The sequence below is a fragment of the Balaenoptera musculus genome, chromosome 5, assembly GCF_009873245.2.
Source record: "Balaenoptera musculus isolate JJ_BM4_2016_0621 chromosome 5, mBalMus1.pri.v3, whole genome shotgun sequence".
NCBI classification, from domain to species: domain Eukaryota; kingdom Metazoa; phylum Chordata; class Mammalia; order Artiodactyla; family Balaenopteridae; genus Balaenoptera; species Balaenoptera musculus.
This window is the reverse complement of record NC_045789.1, coordinates 38,954,910-38,963,425: the sequence shown is the minus strand read 5'-3', so window position 1 is coordinate 38,963,425 and position 8,516 is coordinate 38,954,910. Positions and strand designations below refer to the sequence as shown.

At 38.6% G+C, this 8,516-nt stretch overlaps 1 non-coding gene across 1 annotated transcript; it reads left to right on the top strand.

The window, feature by feature from the left end:
* The first annotated feature begins 6,593 nt into the window (after positions 1 to 6,593).
* Positions 6,594 to 6,666, top strand: TRNAG-UCC. The gene has a single exon. It is a non-coding gene; the product is annotated as a tRNA-Gly (tRNA).
* Positions 6,667 to 8,516: the final 1,850 nt, after the last annotated feature.

Genomic DNA, 8,516 nt, shown 5'->3' with positions numbered 1-8,516 from the left:
CTTTGTTATTTTTCTCTCTCTTTTTTTTTTTTGCCACCCCATGCGGCTTGCGGGATCTTGATTCATGAGTCCGGGGTCGGTGGGGAGGCTCCTGCAGTGGGAGTTCTGAGTCCGAGCTACTGGACTAACAGAGAACCTCAGACCCCAGGGAATATTCACTGGAGTGAGGTGTCACAGAGTTCCACATCTCAGCACCAAGACCCAGCTCTACCCAATAGCCTACAAATTCCAGTGTTGGAAGCCTCAGGCCAAACAACCAGTAAAACAGGAACACAATCCCACTCATAAAAAAAAAAAACAAAAATGAGACAGCAAAAAATATGTCACAGATGAAGGAGCAAGGTAAAAACCTACAGGACCAACCAAATAAATGAAGTGGAAATAGTCAATCTACCCAAAAAAGAATTCAGAGTAATGATAGTAAAGATGATCCAGAATCTCGGAAATAGAATGGAAGCACAGATTGAGAAAATACAAGAAATGTTTAACAAAGATCTAGAAGAATTAAAGAACAAACAAACAGAGATGAACAACACAATAACTGAAATGAAAAATACAATAGAAGAAATCAAAAACAGAATAAAGGAGGCAGAAGAATGAATAAGTGAGCTGGAAGACAAAATGGTGGAAATAACTGCCGAGGAGCAGAATAAAGAAAAAAGAATGAAAAGAATTGAAGACAATCTCCAAGACTTCTGGGACAATACTAAACGCACCAACATTCGAACTATAGGGGTCCCAGAAGAAGAAGAGAAAAAGAAAGGATCTGAGAAAATATTTGAAGAGAATATAGTGGAAAACTTCCCTAACATGGGAAAGGAAATAGTCACCCAAGTCCAGGAAGCATAAAGAGTCCCATACAGGATAAACCCTAGGAAAAACACACCAAGACACATATTAATCAAACTAACAAAAATTAAATTCAAAGAAAAAATATTAAAAGCAGCAAGAGAAAAACAAAAAATAACATACAAAGGAATCCCCATAAGGTTATCAGCTGATTTTCCAGTGGAAACTCTGCAGGTCAGAAGGGAGTGGCAGGATATACTTAAAGTGATGAAAGAGAAAAATCTACAACCAAGATTACTCTTCCCAGCAAGGATCTCATTCACATTTGATGGAGAAGTCAAAAGCTTTTCAGACAAGCAAAAGCTAAGAGAATTCAGCACCACCAAACCAGCTTTACAACAAATGCTAAAGAAACTTCTCTAAGCGGGAAACACAAAAGAAGAAAAAGACCCACAAAAACAAACCCAAAACAATTAAGAAAATGGTAATAAGAACATACATACTCATAATAACCTTGAATATAAATAGATTAAATGCCCCAACCAAAAGACGCAGACTGGCTGAATGGATACAGAAGCAAGACCCCTCTATATGCTGTCTACAAGAGACCCACTTCAGACCTAGGGACATGTACAGACTGAAAGTGAAGGGATGGAAGAAGATATTCTATGCAAATGGAAATCAAAAGAAAGCTGGAGTAGCAATACTCATATCAGATAAAACAGACTTTATAGTAAAGACTGTTACAAGATATAAGGAGGGACACTACATAATGATCAAAGGATCAATCCAAGAAGAAGATATAACAATTATAAATGTTTATGCACCCAACATAGGAGCATCCCAATACATAAGACAAATGCTATCAACCATGAAAGGAGAAGTCAACAGTAACACAATAATAATAGGGGACTTTAACACCCCACTTACACCAATGGACAGATCATCCAAACAGAAAATAAATAAGGAAACACAAGCTTTAAATGACACAATAGACCAGATAGATCTAATTGATATTTATAGAATATTCCACCCAAAAGTGGCAGAATACACTTTCTTCTCAAGTGCACATGGAACATTTCCAGGATAGATCACATCTTGGGTCAAAATCAAGCCTCAGAAAATTTAAGAAAATTGAAATTGTATCAAGCATCTTTTCTGACCACAATGCTATGAGACTAGATATTAATTACAGGAAAAAAACTGTAAAAACACAAATACATGAAGGCTAAACAGTGCACTACTAAGTAACCAAGAGATCCCTGTAGAAATCAAAGAAGAAATTTAAAAAATAAATAGAAACAAATGACAACGAAAACACAATGGTCCAAAACCTATGGATGCAGCAAAAGCAGTTCTAAGAGGGAAGTTTATAACAATTCAATCTCATCTCAAGAAACAAGAAAAATCTCAAATAAACAACCAAACCCTACACTTAAAACAACTAGAGAAAGAAGAACAAAGAAAACCCAAAGTCAGTAGAAGGAAAGAAATCATAAAGATCAGAGCAGAAATAAATGAAATAGAAACGAAGAAGACAATAGCAAAGATCAATAAATCTAAAATCTGGTTCTTTGAGAAGATAAACAAAATTGATAAACCCTTAGCCAGCCTCATCAAGAAAAAACGGGAGAGGATGCAAATGAAGAAAATTAGAAATGAAAAAGGAGAAATCACAACTGACACTGCAGAAATATGAAGGATTATAAGAGACTACTACAAACAACTATATGCCAATAAAACACAAAGAAATGGACAAATTCTTGGAAAGGTACAATTTTCCAAGACTGAACCAGGAAGAATTAGAAAATATAAACAGACCTATCACAAGTAATGAAATTGAAACCATAATTAAAAATCTTCCAACAAACAAAAGTCCAGGACCAGATGGCTTCACAGGCTAATACTATCAAATATTTAGAGGAGAGCTAACACCAATCCTTCTCAAAGTCTTCCAAAAAATTGCAGAGGGAGAAACACTCCCAAATTCAGTCTACAAAGCCACCATCACCCTGATACCAAAACCAGAAAAAGATATCACAAAAAAAGAAAATTATAGACCAATATCATTGATGAACATAGACACAAAAATCCTGAACAAAATACTAGCAAACAGAATCCAACAGCACATTAAAAGGATCATACACCATGATCAAGTGGGATTTATCCCAGGGATGCAAGGGTTCTTCAATATACTCAAATCAATCAATGTGATACACCACATTAACAAATTAAGGAATAAAAACCATATGATCATCTCAATAGATGCAGAAAAAGCTTTTGACAAAATTCAACACCCATTTATGATAAAAACTCTCCAGAAAGTGGGCATAGAGGGAACCTACCTCAACATAATAAAGGCCATATACGACAAACCCACAGCGAGCATCATACTCAATGGTGAAAAACTGAAACCATTTCCACTAGGATCAGGAAGAAGACAAGGATGTCCACTCTCACCACTCTTATTCAACATAGTTTTGGAAGTCCTAGCCATAGCAATCAGAGAAAAAAAAGGAATACAAATTGGAAAAGAAGAAGTAAAACTGTCACTATTTGCTGATGACATGACACTATACATAGAAAATCCTAAAGATGCCACCAGAAAACTACTAGAACTAATCAATGAATTTGGTAAGGTTGCAGGATACAAATTTAATATACAGAAATCTCTGGCATTTCTATACACCAACAACGAAAAATCAGAAAGAGAAATTAAGGAAATAGTCCCATTTACCACTGCAACAAAAAGAATAAAATACCTAGGAATAAACCTGCCTAAGGAGGCGAAAGACTTGTACTCAGAAAACTATAAAACACTGATGAAAGAAATCAAAAATGACATAAACAGATGGAGAAATATACCATGTTCTTCGATTGGAAGAATCAATACTGTGAAAATGACTATACTTCCCAAAGCAATCTACAGATTCAGTGCAATCCCTATCAAACTACCAATGGCATTCTTCACAGAATTAGAACAAAAAATCTTACAATTCGTATGGAAACACAAAAGACCCCGAATAGCCAAAGCAAACCTGAGAAAGAAAAGCGGAGTTGGAGGAATCAGGCTCCCCAACTTCAAACTATACCACAAAGCTACAGTAATCAAGACAGTATGGTACTGGCACAAAAATAAATATAGATCAATGGTACAGGATAGAATGCCCAGAGATAAACCCACGCACATATGGGCACCTAATTTATGACAAAGGAGACAAGGATATACAATGCAGAAAAGACAGTCTCTTCAATAAGTGGTGCTGGGAAAACTGGACAGCTACATGTAAAAGAATGAAATTAAAACACTACCTGACACCATACACAAAAATAAACTCCAAATACATTAAAGACTTAAATGTAAGACCAGACACTATAAAACTTTTAGAGGAAAACATAGGAAAAACACTCTTTGACATAAACCACAGCAAGATCTTTTTTGACCCACCTCCTAGAGTAACAGAAATAAAAACATAAATAAACAAATGGGACTTAATTAAACTTAAAAGCTTTTGCACAGCAAAGGAAACCATAAACAGGACAAAAAGACAACCCTCTGTATGGGAGAAAATATTTGCAAATGAAACAACAGACAAAGGATTAATCTCCAAAATATACAAACAGCTTATGGAGCTCAATATGAAAAAAACAATCCAGGTAAAAAATGGGCAGAAGACCTAAATAGACATTTCACCAAGGAAGACATACAGATGGCCATGAGGCACATGAAAAGATGCTCAACACCACTAATTATTAGAGAAATGAAAATCAAAACTACAGTGAGGTATCACCTCACCCCAGTCAGAACGGCCCTTATCAAAAAAGCCAGAAACAATAAATGCTGGAAAGGGTGTGGTGAAAAGGGAACCCTCCTACACCGTTGGTGGGAATGTAAATTGATACAACCACTATGGAGAACAGTATGATGGTTCCTTAAAAAACTAAAAATAGAATTACCATATGACCCAGCAATCCCACTGCTGGGCATATACCCTGAGAAAACCATAATTCACAAAGAGACATGCACCAAAATGTTCATTGCAGCACTATTTACAATAGCCAGGACATGGAACCAACCTATGTGCATCGACAGGTGAATGGATGAAGAAGATGTGGCACATATATACAATGGAATATAACTCAACCATAAAAAGAAATGAAGTTTAACTATTTGTAGTGAGGTGGATGGACCTAGAGTCTGTCATACAGAGTGAAGTCAGTCAGAAAGAGAAAAATAAATACCGTATGCTAACACATATATATGGAATCTAAAAAAAATGGTACTGATGAACCTAGTGGCAGGGCAGGAATAAAGATGTAGACATAGAGAATGGACTTGAGGACATGGGGTGGGGGGAAACCTGGGGCAAAGTAAGAGTAGCATGGACATATATACACTACCAAATGTAAAATAGCTAGTGGGAAGCAGCAGCATAGCACAGGGAGATGAGCTCCGTGCTTTGCGAGGACCTAGAGGGGTGGGATAGGGAGGGTGGGAGAGAGACTCAAGAGCGACGGGATATGGGGATATATGTATGCATATGGCTGATTCAGTTTGCTGTAAAACAGAAACTAACACAACATTGTAAAGCAATTATACTCCAATAAAGATCTATTTAAAAAAAAAAAAGTGCTGGAAATTTACAAAAAAATTCTCGCTCATTGGCTACCTTTTCTCCAGATTCCATTCTGTTTATCAGGTTCAGAGGTTAACCAGTCTTTGTCTAAGCAAGTTACAAAGAAATTGATTCTATTTGAGCCTATTACATTACAGTCATGTTTAAGACCCCTTACTCTGAGAATACACTCAGATCCCCTTGATTACAGTGTGTGGTGTGTAATCAGATGAGTTAACACAAGAAAATAACTGATGCTTCGGGGGATTGTTTTGAGGTGGTGGTTGCTGTCATCGGTTATTTTACTGCAGTTGTTGATATTGTTATCACCGCTATAGACTCACCAAGGAGAGATAGCAATCTCTTTTCCCCACCCCACTGCAGGAAAGAGGAAGCATTGGTTTCTAAAAGTTTAGCTCCTTGCTTCCCTCACCGGGAAGGAAGTAAACAGCTTGTGTTTGAGGTAGATTGGAAGAGATTCAGCTTAATTCCCCAGTGGCAGTTCTGTGGAGGAAAGATGGTAGAAGTTGCCACCAGGGAGGGGGAAGCATCTCCAACATGGAATGGGGACAGGATTTGGGGTTGTCACAGATGCCGAGCCATGGGCCCTCCCAGCACAAAGCACCCAGGGTTGGGGGAGGCTGGAGCTGCATGGCACAAGAAGGAGGCTCGACACCAGACCGAGATCCCACTGACCAGTGAGAAACAGTGAGAGGAGACACATCTTCAAAATGGATCCCAGGGGCTTAGATAACAAGCTTCTGGGCAGTTACTGAAGATAAACCCTTAGGAATGGGGAGGAGCCCTCAACACTGATTGACATTTGGCATCTCACCACCAGCCCCCTCTTATGAGGGGGCTTGGAGCCAGACTTCATTAGATTTGGAAAATGAAGTACTGTGATTTTTCTTGTGCCAAAGCATTGCAGAGAAATTTGTATGCCCTAAAGTTTGTCCAAACTCTTTAGATCCATATTTACAGGCAATCTCTCATCGGTTTACTTGTACAGGTGGCTAATCTGTGGGTGAATTTTGTAGGCTTAACTCTCAGCAAATAATCTTATTCTATATAACTAGGAAACACTTCACTGTGCTTCCATGTGCAACAAAAAATCTTGCCAAATATAATATTTTTTCTACTGTTCATAGACAGGAGGAAACACATTTATAAAAAAACCCACAAGGGACTTCCCTGGTGGCCCAGTGGTTAGGATTCTGCACTTCCACTGCAGGGGGCTCAGGTTCGATCCCTGGTCAGGGAACTAAGATCCTACAAGCTGCGTGATGCAGCCAAAAAAAAAAAAAAAAATGAGGCAGAGAACCCACAAGGTCACCAACTAGTCAGACAAGTCCAAATAGAAAATGAGAACACCTAGATTAATTTTACTTTCTGACTAATAGAGACGGAGTTTTCTATGGAAGTACCAGCTTCTGTGATTTCTGAGAAAAAGAAATGATATTTGTTGGCCTTATGTTAAATAACTTGTTCAGGATTCCACAGGAGAAAATATGCAGCAGGAATAACTGACGATTCATTCCTCAGCTTGCTTGCTTTCTTTCTTCCTAACCTCTGTTTTGAGCTGCCACTGAAAGGCTACTGGCATGTTTCTCTTCAATCCTTCCCGTCTTGTCCAGGCCTAGAAGAGAATGCCTTCAGGTACCTCACCACTTCACTGTGGTAAAAGCTTCCCCACCAGTCAACCTCTCCAATTTCTCTATACATTCTCATCAGATTAATCTTCCTAAATTAGAGCCTTGACCATTGTACCCCATTCTCCCATCAAAACCCCGTAATTTAATACCATTCCATTCAGAGAATGCTTACTGAGGAACTAGGAAGTTTAAGACATTGTGCTTAATACTCTGAGAGACATGAACTTAAATAAAACAGCTCTGCCTTCAGGCAGTTTATATTCCCATAGGAGATGTAGACATTTCCCAACCTACTATAAGGCAAAGTATGCTAACCTACTATAAGGCTAATGTATTCTAATTAAGGTCAAGATTAAGGCTATGGCAGTCAAGGCAAAGGAAAGGATAAATTTGGTTCATTTTCTGATGATGCCCATTGCTTACAAAAGAATCCGACTCATTTATCTAGTGTACTTCATAAGCCAGCACCATCAACCTACTCCTATCTTCTTCTGCATTCCTTACAAACCCTCTGCAGACTGGGTCGAATTGGACTATTCAGCTCCGAAAGCATCTTGCAGTGTCCTCCTCCCCTATCTCTCCTAATGCTACTTCTTCTGAGTAGATCATCATCCCAGGCCTCTCTGCCTGTCCAAATTCTACCCACTTTATATACCAACTTTTCTATAAAAACTTTCCTGCATCAACCAGCCAGAGTGGCCTCCCCCTCCTCAGTACCTGAGTCACTCACTGGAGTCTTTCCCTTCACCTTTAGTGACTGTGGAGTCACCTCCACATGCACTACAACTCCAGGACTCACAGGATTCCAGGTTCTTCTCGTCTAATATCTCTGCCCCAGTCCAGCATCCTAGCCTCAAATCACCAGCCTCAGCCTTGTGATTTGGTCTTTCATTGCCCACATCCCTAGTGCTATGCCTGGTCCTCAATCTTCAACTCTATCTCTGGTAGCTAAGGGATCTGGGGCCTCAATATCCTGCCCCTACTATTGATGCCTCACACTCTTCCCCTCCAATGTGTGTTTCATGTGTCTTCCTATTTACCTCAGGCTATGAAATTGCCTCAGGAAAAAAGCAAAGACTCAGCAGAATTTGACTATGACTACCTTCGGAATAAAGGACAGCATCACAACACGGATGAAACTTGAAAGACGTTATGCTAAGTGAAATAAGCCTTACACTAAAGGACATATATTATTCTGCTTCGATGAGGTACCTAAAGTAGTCAGATACATAGAGACAGAAGGTAGAATGGTGGTTACCAAGGGCTGGAGGGAGAGAGGCATGGGAGGTAATTGTTTATTGAGTACAGGTTTCAGTATGGAATGAAGAATAAGTTCTAGATATGAATAGTGGTGACAGTTGCACAATAATATGAATGTACTTAGTGCCACTCAAATGTATACTTAAAAACGATTAAAATGGTAACTTTTATGTTATGCATATTTTATCACGATAAATAA